The following is a 12,628-nucleotide window of genomic DNA, read 5'->3' on the forward strand; positions in this document are numbered from 1 at the left end:
TTTCTTTTTCTTTCTTTCTTTCTTTCTTTCTTTCTTTCTTTCTTTCTTTCTTTCTTTCTTTCTTTCTTTCTTTCTTTCTTTCGGAGCAGGGCTTTTACCTTTAGGTCAGAGTTGGTATTGATCCTCCTGGGACAATAATAATAACTAACCTGAGTACCATGCTTTAATGTTTCTGAACCTTTTCATCCTCATTATTTCTCTTGATCATTACATCAGTCAGGTGTTATAGATAATTGTACTATCCAGGCATGATTATAATAGCAGTGGTCCAGGAATATATAATTCCCTAGACCGGCGACCCTACCCATGAAGTATTAAGGTAAATATATGCACTGAAAGAGTAAAACAATACGAAGGAACCATTCCATTGCTTGGTGGGGCTTAGGTGCCCCCCAGACCCTGAGCAGGATTCTGCACCACACAGAGAATCTAGGCAGACCTGAGCAGCCTAAAAGAAAAGCCAGACCTACCTTTCTGATTTTACTACTTAGATAAAGGGAAAGCCCAGTCCCTGCATGCCTGCTGAGAGGCCCCGAGAGAAGGGAATGGATACAAGAGACAGGGGCTAGGCCTTTCCAAGCTGGAATCTTGTAGGTCTATAGGAAAAGGCACACATCAGAAGAGACAGCCCCAAAGAGCTTTCAAGAGTGAGATAGCAGATTCCATGCCTTACCTTACTTCTTAAGCCCTGGGAGGATGGACGAGACCCTTCAGTGATGGAAACCTTCAGCATTAAAACCCAGTGAACTGTTTTTCCTCTTCTTTGGGTACTGCCTTTGCTATCTGGAAGTCTGTGGGGTTTGGAGGAAGGTCATGATAGCCTTAAGAGCTACAGCCCCACCAATATTACTGTGTATCTGCCATGGGGGAGTAGAGTCAGGGAAGTTACTTACTAAACCAAGGTCATTGGTTTAGTGAGTGGAGGAGCCAGGATTTGAATTCGTAAATTCAAGATGTAGTGGGTTTTTTTTTGTTTCATTTGTTTTGTTTTTTGACTGCACTACCTGGCCTCTACCAACCACCATATCACCCTTATATGGAGAATCAGTTCTGGTCTCTTGGGCTTTGTCTGGCAGGAGCAGTATCATTAGAACATTAAAAAGAACCCCCAAATATATTTCTTCCATTTAATGTTTGCCCAGGGAAGGCATAAATGTCTGTGGGGTTGTCTTCTGGCTCACAGTTTAGGAAGGCTTTGGTTATAAATGGAAATAGTTTTGTTAGATGGGACTCAGATCACAACGTTCCTCCTTGAGAGCTCAGGTGATCCAAATGCCCACATTATTCCCCCTAAAATAGGGGTTGGGGGTTATTTTGGGAAAGGGGCCTATTTTAAGCCAAAGGACAGGGGCTTTCTGTTCTGCCACTGCGCTGGCTTGTTTCTACCCTGCACTCAGCAAAAACTGAATATTCTCTAAACAATAGATGACTCAGCCTTTGCTAAATCTTAGGTGAAATGGATTTAGCAAGCAAAGAGAGAAAATGTCTTTTTTTCCCCATTTTTGCTAGTCCTATTTGATGATAATTCTCAGTGCTCAGGGCTCCTTTCATCCAAAGATCTGTAATTAATTAAGCCTCACAACTCCCCTGGCAGGTAGAGAAGTACAAGGATGTTCATTTAAAACCAATCCTGTTTGATACAGTAGGGCTGTTACTAAGGCTCTTTAAAAGAAAAACCTCTCTATTGTGAAACTTCTTTTTAATAGAGTAAATTAAGGGAAAAAGGATGAAGTAATTTTGCCTGAGATGTTGTTTGGTTATGGCCACAGAGAGAGCCCTGAGTTCGGGGCTCTGATGCCATCCTGGGTTAAACTAGCTGTATAAGCTATTGCAGCATAGCAAACTACCACAAGATGTAGTGGCTTTAGACAACAACAAACATTCATTATCTCATACAGTTTCTGTGGATAGGAATTCAGGACAGGGCTAGCTGGATCGTTTTGGCTCCAGGTTTCATAAGGTGGCAGCTAAGATATCTGCCAGGGCTACAGTTGTCTGAAGGCTTGACTAAAGCTGGAGGATCCCCTTCTAAGATGGCTCACTTATATGGATTGTGAGTTGGTGCCAGTTTGGGCAGAAGACCTCAGTTTCTCACTATGTAAACTTCTTCAGAAGGCTGCTTGGGTGTCCTAATGACATGGCAGCTACATCTCCCATAGCAAGTGGTCCAAGAGAGCAAAGGTAGAAGTGGCAATATCTCTTATTACCTAGCCTTGGGCATCACACTCTGTCATTTCCTCAATGCCCTATAGACTGCATAGCTCAGTTATATTCATCGTGGGAGGGGACCACAAAAGGACTTGAATACCAGGAAGCAAGAATCACTGGGAGACTGCTTGGAGGCAGGCTAATCTTAAGACATAGTGAGTTCATGTGTGAGGTATCATTGGAATATCCTCTGACAAGCATGCTTAGAGTACTAAACATCATGCGTCTGATAAGAAGAGAGTAAGAGACAGGGAATGGTACAGTTAACTGTCTCGTTATTTGTAGGTGTAGAATAAATATTATTCGTATTCAAAGTTAAGTGATTAACTATATTGAAATATACATGACAGTGGCATTAAGCTTTCATCTTTAGGAACTGGACATTTGTCCCAGACCCTATACTAGATCACTGGCTCCCCATTGTTGACCTATGGACCAGTGTTGTGTTAACTGCTAAGAAGCAACCACAGTGTTGTTAAAGATACAGGTACCAAGTCTCTACACCTAGGGATTCTAAGTCAGTAAGTTTGGGACCCAGTATGCTTGCTGGCTTTCCTTATCAGACAATGGTAGCCTGAAGTTATGTTGAGTGAGAAGTCACGATTAATGGCAGTCATATCTCTTTGCTTAATATCCATCCATGATCTTTTCCTTCACCTCAGAAAATCAGCTCAAAATTGTGCGTTCAGTTGCTAAGAGCTGGAATTGGTAGTTGCCAAGTTTGTTCCCATGCCATACTGTTAAAGGAGGCACAGATAGTAGAAAGCTCCCATATCATAGGGGCTGCTAGAGAGAAACAGGGAGGATTGGTGACCAGTAGCAACAGTTTGAAAGGCCACCATTATACTACTACATCAGTATGTGAAGTACTGGTTTTCTTACTGTGTTCAGAAATAATGTCACATCCTGCATAAATCTTAGTCCAATGGTTCTCAAGTATGAGTATCTAGAAGAATCACTTGGGGGTATGTGTGTTAAAATGCAAATCTTTAGGCCTACCCCTGGGATTCTGATTCAGTGGGTGTAACATACCCCAGATAATTGATATAGGTAGTCTGGGAATCACACTTTTAGATAACTGTTCTAGGGATAATCTACCTACAGAATATTGACTTCATATCTATTTAATCCCTAGCAGCAAGAGTTCAACCCTTACAGTGTCTGACATAAAAGGGGCTGCTTTATAGAGTTTGCATGGATGACACTGGGGGAACTGATGACATGTGTGAGGGGTACATTGAGGTTTGGACAGGCGTGGACCTTTGATTAGCATATTTTTGCACATGTTCACTTTCCTCCTGGATGATAAACTGTTGGAGGTAAGGTCCGTATGCTGTTTAATTCTGCACCTCTCATAGAGGCCAGCATAGTGCTCTACATGCTGCAGGCTTCCAGTAGGTATGTTACCACACAGAGCAAGTTCATTTGACATGGCCAGGATTCTGGATGGGAATTAATCCATCTCACCCAGAGCATGTTGCATGTCGTGGTAACAGCTTTGTGATTCCTAAAGCCAAGTGACTTTGGAGTATTGCCAAGCTTTCCTCTCACTTCTTTCTTCTCCCTTCTAAGCGTCTCAAGGTGGGTAGTGATAGTGAAACACTTGTGGCATGAATGACTATCTCCAGGTGTGTAACTTGGGAGAACAAAATTAGAATCAGAGTTGAAGAGTGTAATACAGCATAGCCAAACCTACAAATTACCACCAATGAAGGATATGGAAGACAAAGAACATTTCAGCCATATTGAATATCTCCACTTCAATCAGCCAAGAACATCTGGGCAGCCAGGGTGGCAAACACAGAGCCAACAACATGGTCAAGAAGAAGGCACTCAATGGCAAACAGCAAAGCAGCGAGTTGCTTGTGCATTGCTTAGAGGAGACAAAGGAGCAGAAGAAGCATGGTGTGACTATTGGTTTTATTCAAAAATAATTTACTGAGTTGCTATCATGTGCCAGGACCTGCTCTAGGTACAAGGGATAGTAAGGTAAGCCAAATAGACAAAGAAGCTTATGTCTTAGCTAAAGAGATATATAATGAATAAATAAATACATAATATAGCGACACATAGTGATTAGTGCCAGTAAGAAAAATAAAGCAGGGAAGGGAGTAGATACTAAAGGTATAGTAAATATCATTCCAAAGTAGACTGCTTTGATATAATAGGGATAATGATATAATAGTCATTATAATAATTATGAAAGTTACAACAAATCACACCCAATACTGGGTAGACGATACTGGGTAGTAGATAGACAGTGGTAGGACAAGACTAATCTCCATTTAATGGTGGGTTTTTTTGTTTGTTTGTTTGTTTGTTTGTTTTAGGGCAAGAAAAAGATTATGAAGACAAACAAGAAACATGAAATAGTGATACCCAGAGAATTAATATAAGGATAATGAGTGAGAAGGCTTTAGTTTAGTTGAGGGAATTTCTCTCCACAGAGGTGATATTTAAACTGAAATTTGAGGGGCGCCTGGGTGGCGCAGTCGGTTAAGCATCCGACTTCAGCCAGGTCACGATCTCGCGGTCCGGGAGTTCGAGCCCCGCGTCGGGCTCTGGGCTGATGGCTCAGAGCCTGGAGCCTGTTTCCGATTCTGTGTCTCCCTCTCTCTCTGCCTCTCCCCCGTTCATGCTCTGTCTCTCTCTGTCCCAAAAATAAATAAATGTTGAAAAAAAAAATTTTAACTGAAATTTGAATAACAAGGAAGAGCTAAGAGTGCAGAAGACACCCCAAGTTGGGAGGGCCCCAGGGCAAAAGGCTCTGGGCTGTGCAGATCTGGGAATAGAGGTAAGGCCAGTGTAGCTCTATAAACCTGGGGGCATTGGGAAGATGGTTAGAGTAATTAGGAAAAAAATAACCTTCTCTCATAGATATGACTTTGAGAGCCAGTGTAACTCCCAGAAAACGATTTTTCTTTCCAATTAAATGTTGCCTACTTCTTCCATTAGAAACAGGTATAACTTTTTTTTTTTAATTTTTTTTTCAACGTTTATTTATTTTTGGGACAGAGAGAGACAGAGCATGAACGGGGGAGGGGCAGAGAGAGAGGGAGACACAGAATCGGAAACAGGCTCCAGGCTCCGAGCCATCAGCCCAGACAGAGCCTGACGCGGGGCTCGAACTCACGGACCGTAAGATCGTGACCTGGCTGAAGTCGGACGCTTAACCGACTGCGCCACGCAGGCGCCCCAGAAACAGGTATAACTTTTAATCGATCGATTTATAATATAAATTTCTTTCTGGAATTAGTTTACTTATCCCCCGCACCCCTGAGAAAATACAAAATGCAGGACAAGCACTATTATAATAAAATTTTATTAAATAGTGTAATTACCAAAAAATCTGTATAGCAATATGCCAGTGTGTTGACTCAGGTAGTAACTGGGAATTCTTGGTTGATAATAGATCTGTTTATATTCCATAGCTCCCTAGATACAATGTTTCTTTTCTTGTCTGGTATTTGAGGTCTTGGGGTATACTTTTTCTGTGGATAGCTTCCCTGCCCTTCCTTGGTTGTCTCCACTTCTTCCTGAGTGCTTCAGTCTCAACGCCTATCCAAAGGGTAGGCTTGTGTACCCTGGTCTACTCTCCACCTCAGGTACGTGCATCACCCAACTCCTCTTTTGTATCTTTGGGGAGGGAAGTAATTCCTTTTATAGGTGTTCACCGTTTTTTTCTTTCTTCTATTGCTTTTCCTGTGGTGCCTAGAGAATCACTTCCAATACCTTTGGGTCCTCTTTCTCCCAGTTAATCATACAAGAGATTTTTCTCATTCATCCTACATTTTACACCTCTCTAAAGCACCTTTCTGTTTACAATGGCTATGAAAGTGTATGTGCAGATCAAGGGGATAGATTGCGTTTGCATAGAAATGTATGTATATGCTGGGGCGCCTGGGTGGCTCAGTCAGTTAAGCATCTGACCTCGGCTCAGGTCATGATCTCACAGTTTGTGAGTTTGAGCCCCGCATCGAGCTGTGTGCTGACAGCTCAGAGCCTGGAGCCTGCTTCGGACTCTGTGTTTCCCTCTCTCTCTGCCCCACCTCTGTTTGCACTCTGTCTCTCTCTGTCTCTTGAAAATGAATAAACATTAAGGAAATTAAAAAAAAAAAAAGAAATGTATTTATATGCTAAAAATGCAATGAAAATCTTTAATGTAAGTTTACTGTATATTTGAGCATGACATGTATTTATTCTCTAAAATACACTTAGTAGCTTTCATACTGTGAGTCACCAAGCCTTATGCTTCTCCAAAGAAGGGAGCACGATTTCTCAAAATACAGTATTGTTTTTAGAATGAAAATTTAATGTGTTTCATGACCAATTCAAATCAGCTTTGAAATTCTACACTACCTCAGCCTTGACCAGCTTTAAAATGCAAATGCTACCCATAAGGAACAAATGTCTTTTCAGTTATTAAAATTGAATTTCAAGATTTGTAATGGTTTCTATGGTAAAAATGTTTAAATATATCTGAGAAATAGTTCTTAAATTATAATAATGATTAAAAAGTACAAAAGCAGAAACTTGAAGGCAATAATGAGGGCAACTATTGAGTTACAGAAACTGAAATGTATTTAATTTTCTTATAAACTCCAAAACATTGTGTTAGAAAGAATGAGGGTAGGGACGGATGCGCCCCCCCCCCAAACTGAGTCAATATGCTATCTGATCTGTGAGAATTAAGCTCAACTTACTTACTGAAATTAGAGACAGGATGCTGACCTTAGTTTTGCTTTCTCCCTTGGAGAATGTATCTGAGAAGCTAGAATAATGGTTAAACGTTTTTGATGTTCTATAAAAGAGGTATAAGGATAGTCAAATATTTATTGAATTTCGGCTCTGTGCTTTTTGCCGAGAATTGCATTGTGGATATGAGGGATATAGAACTAGAAAGTATGGTGTCTGCCCTTGGGAAGTTTACCAGCGAGTTGGAAGAAAATAAATGACTTTATATTACACAACTTAAAAACAGTACATGCCAGTACACTTAAGTGCTAGATAGTGCAGTGCAGAGACACAAATAATTATAGGAATTGACAGAAAGGAATGTTATTAGTATTGTGAGGGGCTGACATGGAACGCTTCATGGAGGAGGAGGCATTTAACTGGACCTGGAGGGAAATATAAGATTTGGCACCATTATATTTTTAGGGGAATGATAATAACTCATTTTTATTATAATAATAGTTAGCTGTCTGTTGGCTCAGAGATCAGAGAATGGAAAAGCATGTCAAACCCACAGGGTAACTATGTCTTAAAGGTCTTTTTTAAAGGAGTTGGAAGGAAGAGAGAGAAAGCCTTTCTAAGAGCCTAGGCTTGTGGAAAAATGTGGGAGGTGCAGAAAAGAATTAATGGGTAATGCTTATCATTTTGTACAAAATAACCTTGACACAAATGGGGCAATTTAAAGAAAGGGTAAGTGACTCCCAGCCCACTCATCCAGGTTGATGGAGGAAATAATCATGGGGTTGATGGCAGATTGGAAAAAGAGGACCTAGGGTAGCTTTCCCTGCTTCATTATGTGTGTTTCTCATCTAGAGGTAGGTGCTCATAGCTGAAAGAACATTTTCGAAACTCAGCCCTTTCCACTTTCAAATCATTTCAGGTAAGTAACTTGATCTAACAACAAAGTAGATGCACCTCTCTTTTCCATCCTCTCTCAAGCTCTATGCAGAGATGTGAGCATTGTCATACCACTAACATCCATATGGTTGATGTGAACGAAGCAGGTTAGTAAAATCAAGATAATTGTCAATAATTTTTTGATGACAAAGCAGTGTGTTACAATGGGTGTGACTATCCCCATGTTTCATGAGTGAAGAAAGCAGTATTGCTGTAAGTCAGTGGTTTTCCATGGCTACACTTGAGGATTACCTGGAGGGCTTTAAAAATTACTGATGTCCATCCCCTCCCTCCACCCCAAGTGGCATAGTTGGTCTGAAAAGTGGTTTGGGCACTGGATTTTCTAAAGCTTCCTAGGCCATTCTAAAGTTGAGAACCACTACTTTAAGTGTTGATGTGAATGAATTGTACCTGGACAGCTTGTTAAACCATAGACTACTGGATCCCACCTGTAGAGTTTCTGAATCATTAGACCTGGGATGGGACCCAAGAATTTGTATTTCTAAAATAACCTCAGGTGATACTATTACAGCTGGTCTGAGGGACCACACTTTGAGAAGTAGTGATTTAAACTACTAAAGTCAGGGGTGCCTGGGTGGCTCAGTCAGTCAGGCTTCTGGCTCTTGTTTCAGCTCAGGTCATGATCTCATGGTTCGTGGACTAGAACCCCACATTAGGCTCTGTGCTGACAGTGTGGAGCCTTCTTGGGATTCTCTCTCTCCCTCTCTATCTCTGCCCCTTACCTGCTTTCTCTCTCTCTCTCTCTCTCTCAAAGTAAGTAAACTTAAAAGAATAAACTATTAAAGTTAAACTGGTCCAAGTTATACTAAGCATTTCCTGAAGTTGGGCTCTTGAACAGGTTAAAATACACTCTGTGAGTATCTCTCTGAGCCACTGAATTAGAATGCCTAAGAATCTGCAGTTTTAAGTGAGAGCTCCAGGGTTTTATTTTGGAATCTATCACTTGTGAACTACTATGCAGCTTAACAGTTTTGTTTCTTTTGTATCTTGCTCCAAATATTATTTTTATATAAATTGAATGTGTGACTATATGATGATTTTTGTAATTATTTTATGCTATTTTTATGGAAACAATTATACAGACTGGACTGTATTAGTTACTCTGAGATATTAACAGAATAAACTTGGGGGGGAAAGGACTTTATCATGGGGCTTATGGTATAATAACAGACCCATCTGCTCATATAGTGGCAGCAATTATAGTTGTATGTACGATGTCTCACTTTTAAAAGTAATTTTTAAGGGGCGCCTGGGTGGCTCAGTTGGTTAAGCATCTGACTTTGGCTCAGGTCATGATCTCACAGTTCGGGTCATGATCTCATGGTTCCTGAGTTCCAGCCCCGCATCAGCATTGGGCTGTGTGCTGACAGTTCGGAGCCTGAAGCTTGCTTCAGATTCTGTCTCCCTCTCTCTCTCTCTGCCCCTCCCCCACTCATGCTTTGTCTCTCTCACTCTCTCTCTCAAAAATAAATAATAAAATAAATTTTTTTCAATAAATACATAAAAGTAATTTTTAAAAACATGTTTTGCAAATTTAATGTACTTAGGTAATTGCACTCAATCACAGGTGGTGTAAAGGTTTGAGAAACATCCTTGAAACCTTAGAAAATATTAGAATTACCAGGACTACTTGTTAAAACTTCAGTTCCCAAGTCAGTGCTCCAGAGTCTTAATCCTGGGTGGCATCTAGGAATCTCTAACAATATAAGATAATTCTGATTTCCTGGACAATTTTTCGTAATTGACCTGAGTTGCTGGTAAATAATTGGCTATATATTGACTATTTTTTGTTCACTTTATGCAAGTCAATGTCCTAGGAGCTATGTATAAGTGTCAGCTAAAAATGTTAATTCTCAGGATATATTCTTTAGGTAATAGTATTCCCTCACCTGTCTCTTTCTCTGTCATTTAGACATTTTGTAGCTTTTCTTTTTCATCTCATTCCTATGCTATTCCTACTTTTATAAAGGAAGTGGAGAAGATATATGGTTAAAATAAGGACCAGTCAAGTCTGTATTTAGCTGGATTTCCTTCCCTTTCATGTGTTTGTCTGAGCCAGCATATTTGTCTTCCTCTTTTTTCTCATTGTTGTCTGTTCACTTGCTCACCCCTCCTCTCCCCCCACCATCTTCTGTTCCATCTTCTCTCTCTGTTGTCTTTCCTTTATGACTTCTCTTTGTGGCCTTTTTACTGGGCAAGAAGGGAAGGTCACTAGAGATCTTGTCAATCTATGTTTTTCTCCCCAAGGATGGTAGTGGCAGGAAGTTAGAAGGCCAAAGGAAGAAACACCTATATAAGTCTACCATGACATTTTGGTTTTTGTGAGTGTAGGGTAAATAGAACCAATAAAATGATTTTTCACCTAAATTCAGGGTTCATAGGTGAGAGGGAGGCAGGGTTGGCAGAAAAATTATGTAACAATGAACATTTTGTTAGTGAGTGATAGACTCTGTGCAAAATGAATCTTAACTGACTTGCAGTATGGTTGGCCACTCTTATCAAATACTCAACTGTTTTATATCACAGTGGATATGATAGGATTATTTATTCTTCTTTCATGTTTCAGAATTCCTTTACCCCCCACCTGCAAAAAATGTTAGCTTTCACTGAAGAATTATCTCCCAGTGAGAAGGAAGGAAAGACCTGCTAGAGGAGGAATTTTTATTGATTCTTGTGATGAGAGAGGTGACAGCAAAGTCTTTTGGGGTTGGTTCATCTGTTGTCATGGAAACCCACCAGAACAGTAGAGTCCAGGCAAAGTCTGCGGGTTTTGACCATCAAGATGGATGACTGCAATGTGTTTTGAATTGCGCAGATAAGAGAAGTGATCTGCATTCTTTATGCTTTTCCTCTTTACACTGGGTTGCCCATAACCTGTAATAAGAGATTTAGAGCTTAGTTAAAGCTGTTCCATCTTGGTATTTTTTTTGCTGTCCTTCTTGAGACAAGTGCTGAAATGGAATTGCCAAACCTGAACCAGGACAAAAAGCAAAGGGTGGACACAAACAAGCTCCTTATAGGTTCCTATTGGGGGGTAGGAAGAGATATTCCCATAGACTAAGATAGCTATTAAATATATATATGTGTGTGTGTGTGTGTGTGTGTGTATCTATGTATATGTGTGTGTGTGTGTGTATGCACACACCTACACACACAAAGGAAAAAGTGTGCCAAGAGATGCCACAAGAGAATGAACTAGAGTGATCAGTTATAAGGTAGATAAAGAGAAGAGTGAGGAAAATACTGGAGAAGGGGCAATTTGAGTATCAGGTAGTAGAGTCACACAGAGAAAGTGGCCTTCGAGGTGTTCTGTCTTCATAGCAAGAATACTGGAGACTTTTCTATAGAGAAAAATGTAGGAATGTTCAGTTCAGGTTGTTGCCACCAAGAGGAAAGGGATTTCTCCCAAGGACCTCCAGAGACCTCTGATAATTTGCTCATTCTTCCCCCTTGACTCTTACTTTTATATTGTAGCATTCTTTTAGGAAATATTTGTTTCTTGAGCTTCCCTTCAACTTTTTAAGGTTCTCCCCCACCCTTTATTTCCCCAGAGCTTGAATCACTTGAGTAAGATAATTATCTATGTAAACAAGATGATAAAGTGATTCTTTATATCAGATTCCACCAAAGGTTAAGGTGGGCCCTATGAAACAGAGAGAACTATATATTGTATAATCCCAATTAAAAACATTGAGTTTTGAGCAAAGAACTCATCCCATCTCCCACAAATGCAAAACTTTGGATATATTTATGTCAGTGGACTGCTATTTCTCGTCCCAAACTCCAAAGTTCAAATAGCTGGTATACTCTTATTAATTGGTATTATTTCCATTCTATAGATCAGGACACCAAGGCTATTCAAAGGCTTTGTTCTATGATATGTCTAAGTGTTAAATACATGGTTGTTTATTATTCCCCTGATCTGTCTGATTGAGGCAGAGAGTTAGCCTTGCTACTTCTTGGATTTCTTGTATACCCAGGGTCATGCCTATCTTATAACAGAGGCTTAATAAATATTGTCAAACTAGATTGTATGTTTTGTTTGAGTTCACAAAAGGAGACAATGAAATAGCTGGGGCTAGACCTTCCCCTCTCTCCCAAGCTCCTTGAATTGCTATCAGGACTGAGCAGTGCTGGGCATACTGTAAGCCCTCCATAAATGCCTGTCAATGGATTTCCTGATGGACAGATTCAAAAGTCTATTATATTCTTTGCTATGTGTCCCATGTACTTCAACAAGGACTTTAGACCTACTGATTTGATTGCTCATATTTTTAGACTTGTTCTCTTTTGACAAAAAGAATAGATAACACGACTACAAACATAGTGACCTTCTGGATTTGTTCCTGTGGATAACCTTGAGATAATTTGAATGAAGTTTCTTAACTGTTTCAAGAGACAAGTGTTAGAGTGGCAGGTTTCATAATTAGTCAGCATTGGCCCTTTACTCCTTTTAATGTCATTTCTCATGCTTTGCATTGATAGTAACTTATAGTGTGATCTATAATGTATTCCAGTTTAGATGTTACCATACTCTCCTTATTTTATGTCATTCTGGGTCTTTGTCCCTCTTTGATGTGTTCTATTATCCACCTCCCTTCCTCTACTCCCAGCCTCTTAGACACCTTCTCCTTTCCCCGTAAGTTCATTTTTTTAAGTTCTTTTTTTTTTTTTTTAACATTTTTTAAAACACTTATTCACTTTTTGAGAGGCAGAGACAGTGCAAGTGGGGTGGGACAGACAGAGGGAGACACAGAGTCTGAAGCAG

The 12,628-nt window shown here is 40.1% G+C and overlaps 1 protein-coding gene across 36 annotated transcripts in view; it reads left to right on the forward strand.

Moving 5' to 3' along the window:
* Positions 1–12,628, forward strand: part of NRXN3 (neurexin 3) — a 1,583,151-nt gene that overhangs the window by 291,159 nt on the left and 1,279,364 nt on the right. The gene's annotated exons all lie outside the window — the stretch shown is intronic.

This window comes from Herpailurus yagouaroundi, unplaced genomic scaffold (assembly GCF_014898765.1).
Source record: "Herpailurus yagouaroundi ecotype Mexico unplaced genomic scaffold, PumYag 141, whole genome shotgun sequence".
Classification (NCBI taxonomy): domain Eukaryota; kingdom Metazoa; phylum Chordata; class Mammalia; order Carnivora; family Felidae; genus Herpailurus; species Herpailurus yagouaroundi.